The sequence below is a fragment of the Andrena cerasifolii genome, chromosome 9 (assembly GCF_050908995.1).
Source record: "Andrena cerasifolii isolate SP2316 chromosome 9, iyAndCera1_principal, whole genome shotgun sequence".
NCBI classification, from domain to species: domain Eukaryota; kingdom Metazoa; phylum Arthropoda; class Insecta; order Hymenoptera; family Andrenidae; genus Andrena; species Andrena cerasifolii.
In genome coordinates this window covers 2,166,247-2,187,199 of record NC_135126.1, presented here as the reverse complement: position 1 = coordinate 2,187,199, position 20,953 = coordinate 2,166,247, and the positions used below count along the sequence as shown (strand labels likewise).

Below are 20,953 nucleotides of genomic sequence, written 5' to 3'. Positions count from 1 at the left end.
GCTATTTCGAAATCGCGCCAGTTGCAAATCGCGACTTGTCAGAACAGTAAAATATTGCTGTTTCTTCGTTCGCATTTCCAAAAATCTTCATAATGATATTATCTACTTATTGAGACGTTATTATTCATCATTGTTCTACTGTTTTATTACGAAAAATTATTTTAGCTTATGTTTCAAACTAATGATAGAATGTAAGTTTGTTTACTTTAAATAAAAATTTAGAATTTTAGTACATAATAAACCATCTTAATTACTGAGATCTTCTATTACCCAATCCCGGGATTATCCCCGGAATTCCGAGATACACTTTAAAAAATCCCGCAATCCCGCGATAGTAAATAATAGCCGGAATTGTATTTCCTAGTTAAGTGGCAAGCAGACATGGTCATAATTTAAATAAAAATTTATTCGTTATGCCCGAATAATTTTATTTTATTCGAAATTTCTATTCGAAGATTATTCGTTAGAGGATTATGTGTTAAAAATACGAAGTTCTATTGGTTAATGTGCACTGCTGGAGCTCGAACTTTAAAATGGGTGAAGGGTTGCATTTCTTCAACAAGAACAAAGAATATAATGTACATGTATTTCAGACGAACGTCTGAATGTGTGAAACTAGTTCCCTTGCAAGCTTGACTGTGTTCTTGATTATGTTTAACTGTGCTCGGGTTGACGTTTAGATGTGCACTTGAAAATTTTTCACTCGATGCTGGTTAGCTCTGTGCCGGTCGGTGATCGGACGTATACTACTGACTGATTTGATATTTGCAAATCGATATGTTGCTTTTCAAGCATGCTGCAGGGGATTGTTTTCAAATTTCGTTTGGGTGGAGCGAGCTGATGTTATGGGCAACACTGTTGCAATTACACTCAGCTATAACACGCGATTTTTCTGCTCACGTATACTTTTATTTTCAGCACACGGCTCGGACTTTATAAAAAAACAGGCTGAGTCTAGCATTGAACCGCAGAATGGAGACATAGGCACATCTAAATGCGCGAATAACGCATGCTGAAAATGACTTCAGAATAGTGGGAATGTTATAAATTTATAATTTGCATTGTATAAAGAGATTAATAAATATCAAAGAATTCCCTTTTACAGGGGGTTCGTGATCTCACAGATTTAAAACTCGGTTATCTACATAGCATGATGTGAAATAATTGAAAATCAGTTCCTGTTTTGAACTCCAGCACGCTTTGTTTCTCGATGAAGTTCATGGCTCTGTAAGGACTCAATCACCCTTGATAATTAATAAAATGATTAATTTTTTTTTACATTTGTAAACTTGTGGAAGAATGAGCGGTGTATCTGTCCAGCACGCTTTGAAAACAAACATTAACGACATACATTAGTCCGCTTTGAAAATTGAACGAAAATAAATATTTTACATTTTCAATCCTTCCGCAAATTTATGTGGTTTTCGTACTAAAACTTCCAAGCTTCGTTTATTATCCTACAAACCATATTCGTTTACTGGATGCGAGGCTACTATCTTTGAATCCCTCTTTCCTTTTTTCGTTCCCCTTTCATACAAGCTCAGTTCTTATAAAAATATAAATAACTTTACTGATTCCAATTATTATCCTCCCTTCATCGGAATGTCTCTCAAATAACGTTTCACTTCACTCTGGGAAGTAAATTAAATTCTTAATTCGGCGTATTTCCTGTTGCCCTGAACGCCGCATTTAATTATTGAGATGCTCCGTAATATTTTCTACATTTTTCCGAATATAAATACAATTTCTGACGTTCCTCGATATAAAACCCCTCCATGTCCTCTGCAAAATCGGCGACACAGTTTTATATCCCACTCAACATATAATTTGTGGTTGTAAGGAAAAACAACCCATGTCACAGTTTCAAAAAAATTGAGTTTGTGCATTAATTCAACTGTGAAATATTGGATCCATGTTTTTATCAGAAAAAAATGCATGAAAACGAATTTTATACGATGAAAAAAATAATGCAATTTAATCGAAATCCAATATTCAATTAATACGCTTTTAGCAAAACAACGTAAGTCCATAAAATTTGGAGGATACGACGTATCTTTCCTTTGTGATCGCTTATTTCTATTTTATTTATCTGCATATACTATAAAGTATTCTGTGTAAAATAAAATTAGCAAAATTATATTTCATATTTTCATTTTACTAGAAACAGCACACTACGAAATACCAGTGGTACGTAAATGTCTAACTTGTATTTTACAAAACGAACGCAAAGCACAGAAGAAAACGAAAGAAGAGAAAAAAAGAAAGTAAAAGAAGGAAAAGTAATCATTTCTTTTCTGTTCTTCTTAACGCCACTTTGAATTTTTTAGTTTCTATAAATAAATCTAAATCCGGATGAGCGTTTCGTATATTCTTTGTTGTCGATAATTTTATATAAAATAACCTAACATCAGGATCAATAAGTGACAACATACTTAACAAATCCTTTTTCTTTTCTTCGGATATACTTAAAGGACCGTCATACAGCAATTTTAATTTTTCACTAAGAAGTCCATTAAAGTCCTTTTTTCTTCTTAAATTAATTTTAAGGAAAGGCTCATTCTTTATATAATATAATACCATATTCTTTAGTACACCTTAACCATTTTACATTTTGCCATATGTAGCGACGACCATCGACATTTTTGTGTCGTACTTTACATTGCTAATAAGAATTGGTGTTTAGAACATTCAACGACAATATCTCGAAAGTGAAAACCTGTGACATGGGTCGTTTTTCCTTACAACCACAATTATGATATATGTGTTACAAAGCCAAAGGATTCCATTTAATTGTACATAGTCCTCTGCTTGATAACACACTGTAAAACATTATTTCCCATCTCTGCGTATATTTTACAATAGCATTTCAAATCCAACCTCCATACCTTCGCTTATTAATTAAAAATTCTTTCTCGTATGCCATGTCACTGTCAACTAATATTCAAATTTCAATGAAACCATCTCGGTACCTCAAGGGATTAATAGTCGTACAAACGCAGACACATCTCGACAGCTGAAAAAGTATCACCCGTTCGCGCGACGCACAGTGGGGCGGGAGACCCTAAAAGTTGGCGAAGAATGGATATACAAGAGAATGTTTACATATCTGATTTTCTATCCCTGGTATAGTTGAAATATGTGCACACAATAAAACGTATATCCACAGCCTGCTAAACTCTTCCTTGCTTACCCGAGTCGGTCAAAAACAGATGTACTGTGGCCCGATGGAAAGAAGGCAGCTGAAATGTCACAGGGGCGAGAGGGGTTCTTCGCTCCCATTGGCTCCCGCCGCCCGTGTCCCGTTTGCCTAGTTTGTATTCGTCGCCGTTGTCGCGCCGGCCAATAGGGATATACTATTCGGATCTGATATTCGGACCCTAGAGTTTCTCGACCGACTTCTTTCCATCGGGGCACAGTAGGAACTACATTACAATTTTTCTTCCAAGCGATTAATCAAACGATTTTGTGTAGCTACTTCTTGTGTCTTCTGTGCTATAAATTTCTGTTTCGCGATGAAGACGTCAATTTCAGATGTTTATTTAATTACCTTCTGTTGTTATACGTTTGCGACAAGCAGTAATACCTTCATAAATTTTAATTCAAAATTGCCTCGTATGACCTTAATTACCATGGCTGATCTACACAAACGATTAAAGATTTAGTTAACTTCCAAGTCTGATTAAGCATTGTTCTTTGCACAGTTATCATCTCTGATTATCAAAGAACTGAGATTAACTTTCAGATTCTGCTCGTTTTTGCTCGAATCCTTAATTTTAAGTTATTCAAAAAGCTTCCGAGTTCATGAAAATAATGTGTTTTTGCAATCAGGATATTTTTAATCACTCTTTATTAAGTTCAGATCCCGTAATAACCAGCAAGAGACGATTACCCCCAAAAAATCGTCGATCTCTGCCCAAAGAAAGTTCAAACTTATTATTGCCTGCAGTTATAAGTCGTGAGATCATACTCAGGGCCGGAAAAATCCAGTATGCAAGTTATGTGCCGCATAAGGGCGCCAGCCGAAGGGGGCGCTATAGCTATATCGCACGCTTAATAATAAAGGAATCTGACTCCCACATAAACAAACTGTTAATGTAATTCTTTTTGTTGTACTCCGGAAAGGCAAACCATATTAAATAGAAAACAGGTGCAACAAATTTGGGGCCCCAATCATTTTCTTGCATTGGGGTGCCAACCATCCTCGCACCGGCCCTGATCATACTACACCGTTGCAGTCTGATAATGAATATGATACTAGTTCACATGATCATTAACATGATCACTGCATTGCCGTATAAAAAAAAATAAAAATAAAAAGGTTTCACAAATTGTCTTATTAAATATGTACAAAAATGTATTAACTAAGTTTAAAAGAAGAATCTTTCGTTTTATTTACTTTAAAACATTCGTTGTTGATTAAGTTATTTAATTAACACAAGTTTTCATGACGCCTGGGAAACTGATGCCAACTTTTAGGGTCTTTCGCCCCACTGTGCTACGCCAAAAAATGCCATCCAAAATATCGCGGAAAAACTCGCCACTTTCGAGCGCCAGCATTCGTCAACTTCCAAGTGACGACGATTGGCAGCGTTATCAGGCACGTTCGTTCAACTTTCGTCGAAAAGCGCTGCGAAAAGCGTTTTCACGGAGGAAGCACCCGGCCCTTATTTCGCATAGATATTATTGGCATGAAATTGAACCCCCGGCATGTCGAATATTTGACCTCGCGTCGCTTTGAAAGGCTATCTATCAACCAACAAAAGAGGTCTGCGGTTCTTATCGATAACTCGAAAGCTGGGTGTACAGAGAGGGAGTGGAGAGGGGGCGGGGGGAGGGGGGTGGGGGGGGGGGTGGGGGTGGGAGAGAGAGACACGAAACGGGTAGATAGAAGCGCGAGAGGCAGGGCGGGCTTTGAGTGTTTGGTACTGACGGCCCTGTGAGTGCCTCCACTTATAATACATTATACGAGGATAGTAAACCCTCCTCGCGTCCCCGTCCTTTTCCTCCCCCTTGCTCGCCACCGTGCCGCGGAGAAGCTCCAAAAACGAGCTCCCTTCGGGAGAACTGAAAAAGTCTCCAAACGACAGATGCTCGCGACTCTGAAACATTTATGCCACTTTCCCGCCTCCACCCTTCGACTCTCTTTCTCGCTTTCACCCCTTTTCTCATCGACGGCCGGCCCTCTCCCTTCGCCGATTCATTGGACGATGATTAATCATCGGGGGAGAGCGGCTATTTCGAGACTTCGCAACAGGCGAAGAAAGTGGAGGGGGGAAGCGGGTGCAAGGGTTCATCGAGTAACTCCGAATCTCTTTCTGAAGATTCCTAAAGATTTGGAATTCAAACTTGGGATGGGATAGATGTGGCAAGGTGCCCTGGTACGTATCGCGATATTGATTTGTAAAGATTCGAGGGAAGCGAATGATACTTTTCAGTTTGCATCGGTGTCTACGTTGCACGTTTCCGAGGTGTTAATTCAATGAGACTGGGGACGAGAAATCCGTCGTTATGCTGAGTTATTGTGTACATCCCCCACATCGATCTGCAGTAAGACAGTTGGTGTATGAGTCAAATTGTGGATATTTGAATCTGCATGAGTCCACAGTGCCTTAAGGACTATAGCAAGCTGCTCTATTCTTATTTTACTTATCGCTTACATTAACTTCAGATAAATGTACATTAGTTCGTTTCAGTCTGTTGAGCGTTCAGATGGTATCTTTTTAACTCCAACCGTGACCTGTGCGTTGTCAATCCGCACGTGGCAGACATTTGGTCTGTGCGTCCGGCTTAACAGTTTGGGCCCGGTAATTTACAGCCGGCGTCGTAGAATAGGGGCTCTTAGACTGACAAGCAGAGTATTTTAGGTGTCTGCCTCCGATCATTTTGATTTTTGGATATGTTATAGAGGACCGAAAAATAAGAAATACGTGTTTTTTATTTTTCCCCGTTTTCATATTTGGGGGGTGAAAGCTGCGTTCAAAGTTAGGGTTGAAAAATCATTTTTGTGGATTTTTGAAAATCTGGTGAGTCAGTCATATTTCGCATTCAAAGACACAAAATTCGTCCATTGGCACTATTCCCCTATCTCTAATAGTTCTCGAGATATTCCACGAAAATGATTTTTCACCCCTAACTTTCAACGCAGTTTTCACCCCCAAATATGAAAACGGGGAAAAATAAAAAAACACGTATTTCTTATTTTTCGGTCCTCTATAACATATCCAAAAATCAAAATGATTACGTTCTCCAGGCTCTACCAATCATAAACAGACGGCACGGCGTCGCGCTAATCAGTTCGGTTTCGCCGAAATCACATTTCCCTTTCCATTCGTTTCTCATCGTTTAATCCACATCAGTTTCAAACAATAGGCAATAGTTTAAACCACCTCCTGGTTAAGTCACACCCCCGCAAGGGTTCCGTGGTCTTCGTAGCGCCTCAGAGGACAGTTTTCAATTCAGATCAAACCAAACCTTTTCACTGTCAGCATCGGCAGAATAGCACATAGCCTTTTGAGCCATTACAATCACTTCGTATGACACTTATAACGCCAGCACAACCACCCCTGTACGTCAGTAAGTTTCAAGTATTCTGGTTTCAATATATCATAAGTGTTAATTGGTCCGCGCTGCAGTGTCTGTGTTTGATTTCACCACTAACCTTCCACAACTCAGTCGCCATCAAGTAGCGAACTCGTGTCGTCGGAGACTTACACCCTCCAAATATAGAAGACGACAATCTGGCCACAACACAGTCACTTAGTAACTGCTTTTCATCTCGGTATAAAGTTTAGCTACCAAAGAAAATTCGTCAGATATACTATTGCGAGATGAGAAGAAACAAGACTACCATGAGCTGAAATGTCACAGAGGCAAGGGGAATCGCCCGCTCGCGTGAACCTATCCCCTCCAACAGAGTTAGTCCCGTGACGAAGAACGCGAACGAAACCAATCGCAACAATCCGCGGACATGAACAGCCGCTAAGAACCGAAAAGTAGGACTTCTTGAAGGGAATAAGGTGGAGCGAGCGGGCGATTCCCCTTGCCCCTGTGACATTTCAGCTTGGGGGTAGTCTTGCTTCTTCTCATCTCGCAATAGTACCTACCACACTATGCCACACTTGTCCAAGAAATTCATTTGCCAGTCGCAGCAAAGGTCCTCGTGAAACTTCGCCAAGTTTTGATATTTTCGCTATCATCCACCCCACAACTTCCCTCCAACCACGGCTACAGATTCCCTATACCTTAACAACGAAAAGATCCTCCAGTTCACGTAAAGAACAATGATTCCAGGCGCTCGTTCCCTCCCCCAATTCCTTCGCCGAAATATTCATAGAGTCTAAAGTTGCCGAACGATCCTCACTTAACTCGAGGAAGGTAAACCCTTTTCTCGTTCGAAAACATCGCCCCGCCGGAGAAGCCGCTCTCTGTCTGTCCCGGTTCCCTCTGGAAGTCCTCGAAGAAGGGTCCCGATATAATCCGTTCGGCTCGCGTCCCGCAAGAGATCGCAAATTTGCAGCACAATGAGAGCTACGACTTAAAGGGCCGCGGCTCTATGGAAACGAGTTTATCTTAAGCGAGAGACGCCCCTCCCCCCGCCCTTCGCCCCTAATGCAGTTTCCCTTACGCATTTTCAACTTACGACTTCGGCCGTCCCTCTCACCGCTTCCCAGGCGGGGGAAAAAAAGGAAAATGGGAGACAGGGAGAAGTGGCAGAGTAGACGGCGGGGGATGGAGAAAAATAGCCGGGCGGACGAAAGACGGAGAAAGATGAAGAAGCGAGAACAGGGGCGGCGGGTAGCGAGAAACCCTAGTCAGATATAATATCACACTACGTGCACCTATCTCTCGCGGTCTCCATTCCCGGCCCTCTTTCATATGCAAAACCATCGTCGGCGCTCTATTGTGGCGCATTGTGGGATCAGGAGCCTCGGTCCAGTCTACCACACCTCGTTTATTTCCCGCCATCTTCTCGTTCGCCCTCCGCGCTCCCTCATCGCCAGCCACCCCTGCCCCCACCCTGTCAGCCACTCGTGCACCACGCGTCCGTTTTTATCCCTTTCGCGTCGCACCTTCGGCGGCTAGGCACTGCTCCTTTCAACGGCGCGCAGATAAATGGATAAGCTGGCTAATTAAAAGTTTCGCGGATCCTGGCGCGGACCCCCTCGCCCCCTGCTGGTCACCCGACTGTTTCCCTCCGCGTCTAACGCTGCTCCTTCCTCCCTCCTACCAGCTACCCAGGCGCTTCTCTCCCTGTCCTCGTTCACGTAGACGCTGCTCGGGGTTCCAGGTGTTGCTCGCCGCCGCGGTTATTATTCCCGGTACCTTTTGTTCCGCCGCTTTTTGCGCGGGGCCAACTTTAAATGTTAGATATTTATTACTCGGCTAGATCACGCCCGGTACAATGAAACGCACTCATCCGCACGCGCGTTTGCACACGCAGCCTGGCCGATCAACTGGTCCTGTCGCGTGACACGCGTCGAACACTTCCTAGAGCTTACGCGTTACATGCGAGGATTAGTGCCTTTTTTGTGTCGTTGCGTAAGTGGCGTTGTTATGTTCGATGACGGCCGGTGAGTTATGCTGGTCACCGTGCGGGCGGCTGATTAATACGGCGCGTAGATCGCAAGGGTGTGCGCTGTCACGTGGCGAGTTAGACTTGTTGAGTTCTGGTCGAAGTGATTCTTCAGTGCGATGCGCGCAATAATTTCACGATCAGATTTAGACGGTTAATTCTCGCAATATTTCTTTTGACATTTTGGAAATCGTCGGATGTTGTACACTGACACGCGCTACGCCGGCAAATGCATACCTAAATCACCTCGCATCGCGCGGAATAAGGGATGTGAATTTTCAACCGTTTGCTTTGACACGTGTACATTCGTAAAGGCTTAACTTAATCTTCTGCTAACTTTCGACGTAATTTGTGTCGCCAGCTAAACGAGCTGAAATTTTCCCGTGCATAACATGAATCTTTGCTCCCGACGTACCTTATTTTTCAGCTTTGAGTACCTAACCGTTCAACGCTCTGGCCGCTCTGGGATTTAGCAACTTTTTGTGTTGGCGCGAGTTTTCACGAAAACACGCGTTTAAATCATGGTTTTATATGAATGCTGCATTTGCGAGGGGTGCTGAAGTGTATTCTACAGGGATAAAATATTTTATAAACGAAAATACATGGTGATCTGCTTAACTCGATCGTTACAGAGAATCTTCGTCGTTCACATTTAATTTTTGTTGGCAAACAAGTGATCAAACGATAATTCTCTATTTTGCAGAAGATAACTGTGATTTTTTTCTAAGTACTGTACGGATTGCTTCCTATTTTCGCGCATTTAATATTAAAATTAACTGGGCATGGAATTTAATATACCGTATTTAAGGAACTAGCAATTCCAGAATTTTGCAGAAACGGTTTCCCAACTAAACGTTCCTCGCAAACACACTCGAGCTCACCGTAAGGTGTTCGCTGCACCATATTTCATACCAAGCTAAGTGCAATTCAACTACGATAAAGAAGTAATCGTTCCAAAACGCGAAACATTATAAAGCTTTTTCTGTGTCCATTAAAGTGGCTCGGTTGTGACGCTTTTGTACCTTGCTTTTTTTTTCATTAGAGAGGGTAGTTAATCTTTTTCGCTCCTTTATTTTTAGGAACGAGGCCACGTGAAAAGAAAATGCGAAATGCGGGGGAAAATGAGAAATACGGGTTGGCTGATCCCTTTAAAGACCACGCGCAAGTGAAGCAATGGATATGCTAATAATAGATTATAAACAATGGAGCCAAGATCTTTCCACCTATTATAGTGAACTTCGAATTCCAGCCTCAGATTCTGCAATAATGCACAGAACAGACCGGTATTCCGATGGCCCTTCAAGGGCTTTGCTCTCGTTGAATAGAAGGTTTTACATATTTTGATGAATTCACTGTGCTTCCTTATTGTAACGTGGCATTATCAATGTACACAGATATCTCTTAATCTGCGTGTGCAAGAAAAGAGTGGTAAGATTATAAGAAAATAGACAAGGCGTTCCTAATGGCTTCTCAACTGACTACTTGTATATTTCTTCTTCTTTTTCCGAGGGTTGTAAATCTCTCATAAGTCAGTTTTTAAATATATTTGCTGACAATTAGAGCTGACGAAACTCTGTACACTCTTAAATATTAATGTAAGCGATAATATATAATAATTAGATTTCGTATACATTTTATCTGGTGTCTTATCAGACGGATTAAATTGAGGATATTTAAGGCACTGTGTCTCTTCATTAATTATCGTTACTTATATTATAAATTCTTCTGTACCACTGTCTTTCAAGCAAACTAATTTCGTCCCATTTTAACAATGAGTAATCGATACCCCTCACTCCTATTATCCACCCAAGTTTATAAATATTCGTACACATGGTCTGTCGTTTGTCCTGTCATATAATCTCTGTTCTCTCGTATTGTGTTATTCTATTACACATGCCTAATATCTGCTGCCTCTTTCTTAAATTCTAGCGACGACCAGCCAAGGCTTCTCACTCGTATTATCTGCCCTAATTAATTAATATCCATTTAACGAATCCTCCGCGTTTCTTATCGCGGTGATCTCTATGCTCGCATATCAATTACACACGCCCGTACTCTAGAGCCTCTTTTCTAAGTTCTACCAATGATCAATCAACTTCCCTTATTTAATCTAGATCAATGCTTATTCAAAAACATGCTCATGCAACCTCGTATCCTTCTTTCATTATCATATATTCATGCATCAAGGCATGCCTCGCGCAACTGAGAATACCCGTGATACACGCTAAAGAACAATATGATAGTCAACGGGACTTAGTTCGTCGACCTGGCTATTACTTACGACGCATAACATATCTTAACACTGTGCACTCAATTCTCGTCCAATGCAGCTTGCATGATATCTCATCCCACGAACAAACAGTCTCAAGTGTGTTGTGCATTTGTGAAGAAACGTTTGTGCGACAATGCGCTGTGCATTTTGTGGTGAATCAATGCCAAGATCAAGGGGGTGGGATGAATTTCGTGCTTCTCGAAACAGTGTTTGGACAAGCGTCAGATTTTATTTATAGGACGCGATCTTAATCATTGATCTCTGTATCCCAACGAACCAGATCGTAGGTGGGCAAATTCGAAATTGGATATCTAGAATTCAATTAAATTGGTGAAACTGCAATGTTTTTTATAAGAAACTTTTCATGCTGTGTATATCTTGGATAATATATACCGACAGAATGATCGCTACGGTGTTTGTAAATTTCAAACTCTTTCATCGCACTGGTTATGAATAATATTACAATGTTTTTGTTTCATGTAAATTCTTTGAAATATGGGATTTTTATTATTTACATGGTCGAACATGGTTTATGGTAGGGTAAACCAACCAGTGAATGACCGAATTGTTGAATCTATGGACCTTTGGGATTAATACTTGAATATATTTACGCATGACAACAAAACAACCGTTGAAATTGCATTTAAATTTATTTTTCTTGAAATTTCTATAAAAATAATTACTTATTCTTATCGTAATTAAAAAAAAACAATTATAAAATGCAAAACCTGTAGAAGCCCAGTAAATGATCGCATACTTTTAATAAGAATTGTCTTATTAATGTTTGCTTAATACGCGTAATTAAAAATATAGGATATTAAAAGTGCAACTATTTATAAACATATAATAACGTTTAAATTTATAATTGACATTTCTTTGCCTACTGGTCTCACTGGTATGCGGTCAATTACTGGTTGGTTCACCTGTATGATCAAGATCGGCTGTAATTTGTTAATCAATGTTCCCTACGTTCAGCATGTTGCTTTCTGACGGTTGCATTTAAGCGTCCAAGCTTAAATCTAAGAAGCCAAGAAGCCATGTACCGAGGTTTCGACATTTTCATCGGTTCCTAGAACCCTACAAAAATGCTGTCGTTCTGCGAAGTCAATCGATGGAGACAGTTTATGACACAATTTTCGGTGTTGCATTGAACTTCTTCATACTTGAAAATGATCGAAGGCTCTTGAAGAATTCGCAAAGCGCACGGAACGTTGTGAAACAGAAATATTAGTTCTGAGATATCGCCTGATATACCTACGGTAAAAATATACAGGGCAGGTCACGCAATTGGGATGAATTGTACCATCCCTTTGGTGGGAGGTAAAAGAATAGCAAGGTTTATCTTCCTACGATCTTGCTATATTTTTCTAACGTTTAACCTGAATGTTTTTATTCGCAGGGAAGAGAGAGAAGAATCGATCGGTTTCAAAGAAGTAAGTTTATAAGGAGATAAACTTTTAGACCTCTCTATTTCCTCTATTCAAACTAAAGATAAGCGCATTCGCTCTAATTGCACGGGTGATAAATAATTTGAAATAATTTAAATTCAAACCTCGGCGATCGTGAATGTAATAATTATCTGTGGACGTCAAGTATGCTTGAAAAACGTATAACAGAAAGCAACGTAAAACTTCGTTCAACGCAGAAATTTAAAACCTCCACTCAAAATACAAACGATTCCCCGGTTTAATTATTATTTCCTTAATTTATGAAAATCTATTCCCCCCCGTGTAAATCTATACACCCAAGGGCGGAGCATTAATTTCACCCCAACACACACAGGGGAGCTTCTTCTCGTTTCACAGATAAGACTCAGAAATTTTCAATGTTTCCGGAGTCGCGCTATCTCGATGAGAGATGACACTTAAAATATGGCGCGCTTTCAATTTCATCCGCCGGGCCGCTGAACAGAAACGGCGGCCGTCTCATTGTCAGACGGGAGCGCCGACAATGCGACGAGAACCGGCGATCAAGAGTTTGCAGAGAAAAGCGAAATCGCTGTCGCGGAACTTGTATTTCTAACTGCCGTGGAATGTCGCCGAGAAAATGCATTTATTGCCGGGGTATTCATCGGTGCATGAATGGCAGGATTAAGCTTTTCGAGTATGCTTATTTAAGTTACTCGTCCTGCCGGCGCCACGCCCCTCCCCCGCGGAGAGCCACGAGGGAAGAATATTTAAAGAGAGTTCCAAAACGGCCCGGCGATGGATTATCCAAGTTGCAGGCGTGAAAAATGCAGACGAAACTGCGAGGGGTGTGACGCGGGAGGACGCATGGGAATATCTTGGGAATTTTTCTTGCAAGATTGCACGATTATTTCGCTAGTTCTCGGCTTTCCCCCCCCGGAACGTTAATGAAATAACGAAATCCTGCAATTTTTCGGAGCAAGTCCGCGCGCTGGAAAGTTTAGGGGAGGATTCCGATTCGCGCCAATCAAGTTCATATCGTTAACGCGATCGATTGATGCTTATTAACGACCAAACTTTTTTTTTTGTGTGGTTAACAAGCTATCGGGAAGCTGGACGTTCCGTGATGGTTTCTAATTAGTAACTTCTGATTTGCACGCGCAAATTTCGACGCGTGGCACAAATTGTCCCCGAACTGAGGGATAGTTTCGTTTAAAGTTTTACTGACGTGATTGTAACTCGCGGCTGTGGTTTTTTAAGAAGCAGAAAATTGAGTGTTGCTGTATTAACTGACTGTGGGGTGTCAATCTCGAAATGGAATAATTAAGAACGTGGGTCTTATTAAAAGTGGATGGAAGTAGTGTCTGAATGAGCACTGTAGTACGAGATTAACAAATGAAGGGAAAGTCTGACGCGTTTAAATTGCATTATACAGAAGTTACTCAATTAAACGAGAGATTCGACATATTTCGAGAGGATCACTGTCATGCCAAACACGATTCGACGGACGGAAAATCAATGCTTCTAAATAACACGCGTCTTTCTGGCCGTTTAGATGAAGCAGTGTAATTAATAACGTTCTATTTAATTACGGAAAATAAAAGTGACACTTAAGGGGTCTCCCTACTTTGACGCCCTGAAAAGGAGCGCGATGGGATTTTTTTTAAAGAGAAATCCTTAAATTATATTAGTTGAAAATTTTATGTCTACATTTGTACATATTTGAGCAATATTTAAAAAAAAATTAATTTAAAAAAAAACGGTACCTAAAACTTTAAACGCGATTTCTCAAAACGATGTTTTTCGACATGGTTAGCATGATATCTCAACATCCAATCACCCGATTTACTTCAAACTTGGTATATATCTTCAGTGGATGTCCCATTTTCGTTGGTACTAAACCTAAGTCGGTTTTTGCAAAATTAGGCTTTTGCGACTGAAAAAACCAGTGGTTTTTTTGCAGAAATCGATGTCTGTTTTAGACGCTGCTATTTTTTTTTTACTTTTCACTATTTCTCGTTTAATCTAGTTCTGACGATAGCCACACTCATACAGATTACATAAAATTTTAAATATTCTATTTCAGACAATTACAACGGCTGATTTTATGCTAACCATGCGCATATGATTTTTGTAAGGCGCTCTATTCGAAGCACTGTAACTCCGGATGTAACCACTATTTTTGCATACAATTTTTTTTTCGTATTCTCTAAAGATAGACAGATAAAGCCACGAAGCTGGAAGTAAATATATTCAATGGTTTTGTTTTAAAAAATTCACAAAGTTCGCGTCATTTTTCGTCCGTCAGGGTAGGGAAACCCCGTAACATTGAATATCGTTCACATTTTATGAACAAATATAAAATCTATCTATCTAACATTTAAAACTAGTAAATAGAATGGACACACGGCTCAAACGATTGTGGCCGTTTGAGACTCGATTGTGGGGTACCTTTTCTCGTCGCTAATATTCTACAGTATTTCATGAACATGGTTTAGGGTTTCTACCAACCCACTGGCTCCCGTCTAGAACACTTCTATTTCGTGAGGAAACTTATCATTGTCATTATTATTATTATTCGTCTTTATTACTTGAAACATACAGAGAAAAATAATACATAAAGACTAGCGAAGTAAAGGGCGAGGCTGCAGTAGAATACTGTTAGAAGCCTGACCGTAACTAAATAACTAACATTAAACCGAAACTAAAACTAAGGAAGAGAAATAGAAACAGAGAGAATCTAAACATTATTCTGACGCATAGTGAAAAAATATATACATCGTCGAGCTTTACATTTAAAATCAGGAAACGAATTTAGCCCTCGAATATCAGCCCTCAATATAATTATATAATAAATTGATATAAATCTTCGCGGTCTGTTCTGTTCAAGATCCTGTAGCGTAAACGATGCCAAGAATAAATGTCAACTAATTTTTATTGCAATGAACTTCAAGAAAAATCATAATCAAATATCAAATTTCCGTAGAAGCACTATATCCCGTTCATACATCGGCGAGACCTTGTTTGAAATGAAAATGAAAACGAACGTTATGTATTCGTATTTCTTTGGGATAGTAGGGCGTTAGGACACCTGAATACTGAGACGAATAAAGTCTTCTTGTATTTTATTTGTATCAGTGGAATTGTTGCTAGTGGAAGCCTGGCAAAGAAATGCGCATTTGTTTCAAAGTCTACTATCCGTTATTGCGTGTTAACAACGGGAAAGTAAACACCACCGAAGCAATGTAAATTAAATTCTGTGATAGGACTATGTGGCCGTGTCTCATAGGGCGAATTCCACTTGCGCCCAAATCGCCCCTGATTTCCATTAGAACAGGAACTTCAAAGTCGATTTTCTCGAAAATGAAGCGCAATATCAAAAAATTGTATTCCTTCTTCTCGACTTATTTACTCGTTACAAGTAGAAAAGAAAGAGTAACTTTTTTTTATATCGCGCTTAATTTTCGAGAAAATCGACTTTGAAATTCTTGACGTTGCGTCTAGTCGCGTGCAGGAAAACCTACGTTAATGAAAATACCGGACGATTTGGGTGTAAATGGAATTCGATCATATTAGATGGCGTCACAGTGATGTTTCCTCGCGAAATAAAAGTGTCCTAGAGAGGAACTTGTGGCTTGGCAGTGCCCTAAACCATGTTCATGAAACGCTGTAGAATGCTAGCGACGTAAAAGGGCCAACCATGGTAAGCTATCCCACAATCGAATCTCGCACGACCACAATCGTTTGAGCCGTGCGAACATGTGAATACAATCGTACGCGACTAACTTGTAATAATGTATAGAATAAAAAAACAGAGTAGGTAGAGCAGATGTGACAGCAGACAGAGCAAAGTGTGTGACACGTGACCTACTTCAATTGAACCTTTTATTCTTAAATAAATGTATTTTTTAAATTTGTCTGGTGGCACCAAATCCTCGTCGAAACTATGCTCAAAGGAGGGAGCGAAAAAGTGACCTGAAAAGTAGTGAATTTTTTCTCTCACGCCATCTTTCTTATTCGGTTAAAACTTTGTTGTCGCAAATGACAGGACATCAGATGGCTAAGTCGGAGAGTGATTTGTCATTCAGCGCATTCGCGGAGGGCAAAGATACTCGCCGTGTTTATGCCCGTATATATGCGCATACATTTGGCGCAAGACTTTACCGGGTCTCTTGATCATGAGAACGGAAATGAAAATGATAATTTGTCGTATACTAATCAGCAAGTCAAATACGTAGCGAGTTAGGCTCGCGCCTCGCTTCCGCCCCAAGGAAGAAAGAATGGTGATTTTCATCGGAGGAACACGCGATAACTGAAATTATACATGCACCGTCCAAATGTATTTTATCATCGGCCTGCCTTTTCATCTGCAAGCGTATCAGCTTCATTTCCGCCTCAAGTATTCGGTGGGCCAATTCTGTTCAAGCTTGCCAGCCCCCTCGGTGACGATTTTCATGAACTATGGTCGTTTTAGGTAGGCGATGACGAATACGAATGCCCACTTGGATTTTCCTGGCACTATTTCGAATCTTTGAAATGTGGAATTGCTTTCTGGAGAGGTGTAAACGATTATAGCTTGGAAGAGAGAATTGTTCGACTATAATGCAAGAAAGAACAGGAATCGCCAACCCCATTGGCTGAAGGAATCGTTTATTACCTGAGTTATAAACTTCAGGGTTTTCATGGCTCAATTAAAATCGATAGGCCAAGTTTAAGGGAAATCTCTTCGGAAAGAAATATTCTCTCTCCCGACACTTTGGTGTAGCAGCAAATCCACTCAACAAGTGGGATCGTAAATGTGTCAAATATATATTTCCCTGAGATGCAGTTATGGAATACTCGATTTTCTTTGTACGAAATACTGTCAGAGTGTCTCCCGATATTGTCTAATATAAGAGAGAGCAATCTCCACAGAGAGAAGGACCACCTACGTCGTGAAAAATCAAACGATGTTTAGGATATTCTATGTTAATAAAGGAAAAGATTTGAAAACTTTACGATATAGAAAAAGCTCGCTAATTAATATCTACCTCGCGAACTTTTCATTAATTAATGGGGTGAGGTGTAATATAAGCAAGAGCTAAGAGAGTTCTTTGAGCCCCGAAGTTTAACGATTTAAACTTCAGCAGCAAGATTTATACTATAAAGACGCGCTTCTTTCGGGATACTCTGTACTGTCATAACGCGCGCGGAACACATTTGGAAGCTTCTATTAGAAGAAAAGAAGAAGAAAAGGAGGAAACAGTGTCCCTCATATCCGGTGACATACAATTGCTATTTCTGGAGGAGCACCCGAGATATATGGGCGATTGGATTTTACTGTTACTGGTTCTCCACTCTGCTTTTATCTAACTCTCTAATAGCCACCGTTTCGATTCCGTGTAATCTACTTTCCAAGCTACCGCTATTTTTAATACGTGTTAAATTGTTTCACTGGCAATGCCATTTCTTAACGCATATATACTCTGAATGATTTTCAGCTTCGGGGTTTGATAGTGTTGAAAAGAAAGAGAAGCCCTTAGTTTGCAAAGTGTGAAACAATTATTATTAAAACTGATGTTCGAGAAAAATAAATTCATTTATATCCGAATTGAAAGTAATATTTTCTACTTAGGGAAGAGAAAGTGTTATCTCGTAAATGAAAGATACATCGCCAATCATAGGATATTTTAGATTCAAGATTCTTGTTCCACAGGTACATTAAAAAATGGGATTATCATGAAAAAGTCTAACAGGAAGCACATGCTACTTTGGTACTTAAACCCAGCAGCAACTGATAGGCCTGCTTGCTTGTCTCGCGACGGCTAAAGGAACTGAGTCTGTGCTACCTAATTCACAAGTAGGATGTGTGCACAAATACGATAATGCATACAGAGTGTTTCACAACTACCCAGTACAATTTTGCCGAATTATGCTTCCATATATTCAAGAGTAAAAAGCACAGTAAATGATTTTATGCCCCAGCTTAATTTCCAACGATCTACAGATGGCTCAGACACTTTTGTTCCAAGTATAAGATAAAAGAACTCAGATTTCCTTGAGGAGTCCAAAGTCCATTCTCTTATGCAAAAACTAGAAACCCGATTGCAGTACTGCATTCAGCCACTGCCGAGCGAATGGCCCCAAAATCAGAGATGGGCAACGATAATATCTAGATCAGGAGTGTCGAACTCCCCCACTCCGAGAGCCGCGCGAGTCGGGCCCCGGGTCAGCCGCTCCCCCCACTTATTTTTCTCCAGGCGTTGCACGAGACCCGGCAGGGAGAGAGAGTGCGGCACCCGGAGGAGAAATTCATCACAGTGAAGTAGGTGTGGAGGGGGCCGTTCTCCTACGGCTCTACGGAGCAGGCGAAGAGGAGAAGGAGCCACTGCGGCTCGCGAGCCGCTAGTTCGACACCCCTGATCTAGATAAACGGTACTTTACGTTTACCCGTTATTCGAAGATCGAATAAGATGATTTATCTTTATTCAAAGCGCCAGAGATGAAACTGATTATTCGACGGGAATTCCTCCAACGGCGAAAGACACTTCGTTTATTCGAAGGCCTTTCACCATGGGTTTCGAATAGCGGTTCAACTTTCATAGAATTGTGGGATTTTGTGATGAATGTTGAGACTCAGGGCGTTCGATTAGTTAAATAAGTATATATTTATGGAATTAAGTAACCTAAGTAATATTAAAGGAATATGCTAAACTAGACTAAACTAAACTAAACTTTCACTTAGAAAAATCTCTCGTTTGACCGCCTCTTGCAGGTCAAAGTTTCTTCACGCAAAATCACTAACAGTGATTTATCACAGTGATCGCAGAATCATGATTACAGTCGTGAATGAAGTTAAATCACGACCGTGATCGTGATTTTCTTAACTTGAGTGAATTGTTTACTGTCATCGTAATTCTTGATCTTGATTGAATTATTTTTTTATAAAATACTTCAATATAGCTTGTGTTACAGTCAAAGCGTGCTAATTCAGCGAATATATATCTAGTATGTACATTCATAAATAGTCAATGTGCGCACGCACTGATTTGATTGGCTAAAGTATTCACATAAACATTATACTTTTTAACTAAAGTGAAGAAATATTCGTTAATTTAAATAGACCAAGAACGATTACATTGGTTCAAAATATACAACTGGGATTCTATGAGCACAATGAGGACTTGAGAATGTTTTGAGAGAAAGTAGAAATTGGGGTTACGTGGCGCGTGCAAAGAGCAGTTATGCTTTCCACCAATCAGATAACGAAAATCGTGAATCACTGTTCTGCCTGCACCAATCAGAAGCGATCACGAAAATCACGGATCACTGTGATAAAATCGTCGTGATTGAGAATGAACGTGATCGGATCACTCGTGATTCACAAATTACGGTTCTAGCCAACACTACACACAATCACCCGTCTTAAGGAGGTTCGATACCGGAGCAAAAATAATGAGAAATCTTTGAAAAGTGTTTTGATCTAATGTCCAAAGTGTAGTCCGCATTGTGTTAAAATTTCAAGTCGATTGACAGCACGGTTTATGAAAAAATTGAAATCAAAGTTGCGCTCTTATACACAGGCTGTTATGGGAGAAGCGATAAAATTTCTATAAAATGTTACACAGAGTCCTTAAAAATAGTGAGAAAGTCCTAAAAAATGTTGCAATGCAAAGCTTAAGTATTCCTATGAAATTCAAAAAAAAAAATGGATATTTACCGTACGGTTTATTAGATAATTGAATAAATAGACAGCAATGTGCTCGTATTTTTGGAACTGCCTGAAGGAACTGTTTGAAACGTGGCAACGCTGTACGCCAGGTAGTCATCTATACAGTGTATACTTGTACAAAGGATACAGTAAAAATTTGTAAAAACACTACCAAGCTGTAAACATGTATTTAGTAATTTGTTGCGAACCAGTACGAACGCGCAAAGGGACGCCACAAGTGTAAATTGGAAAGCGAAAAAAAGATGGATGCAAAGCGACGTTGCCGCATTTCGCTCGCATATTTTACGCTACTTTTAATGAAAATATTATATTTCTAACTGCATTAAACATACTTTTTGTTTAATTGAATTCCAAAACAAAATATGTAGTAATAATTTTATTTGGAATAGACATGTAAATTAGGGATTGCAAACCGGTAAATCGGTAAATCGGTTTGAAGCTTTTTTTCACTGATAACGTAGTAGATATCGACGGAATTATGCAAATATCGAGAAATACGTATTTCTCGCGATCTACCGGCAAATATCGAGAAATAAGTATTTCTCACGATCTACCGGCAAATATCGAGAAATACATAACTTACCGGTAAATCGATTTACCGGTAAATATCGAGAAATACGTAATTTATCAAATTACCGGTAAAAATTTGGGGATTTACCGGTAAAAATTGGATGTATAGCAATGAACCGCATATATATAGCGCATAATTCCGTCGACATCTACTACGTTATCAGTGAAAAAAAACTTCAAACCGATTTACCGATTTACCGGTTTGCAATCCCTAATGTAAATAACATTTTTGTCTACATAATTTTTATTTTTATCTAAGATTGGTATCACTGCAGAGCTCCCATGTATAAGCATAGGCTTACCCCTCTCGCCGCCTGCCTCGCAACTGAGGTATCGAACCTCCTTAAAACTACACGGAGCCCGACCGGCACCCAGCGCATCACTCCTCGGTGGGCCCTTAGCCTGGGTCGCTCCGGCCCAAT

General features: G+C 40.1%; 1 protein-coding gene across 3 annotated transcripts in view; it reads right to left on the bottom strand.

Moving 5' to 3' along the window:
- The window catches only part of LOC143373496 (lachesin), a 295,616-nt gene that overhangs the window by 50,834 nt on the left and 223,829 nt on the right, over positions 1-20,953 (bottom strand). The window lies entirely within an intron of this gene.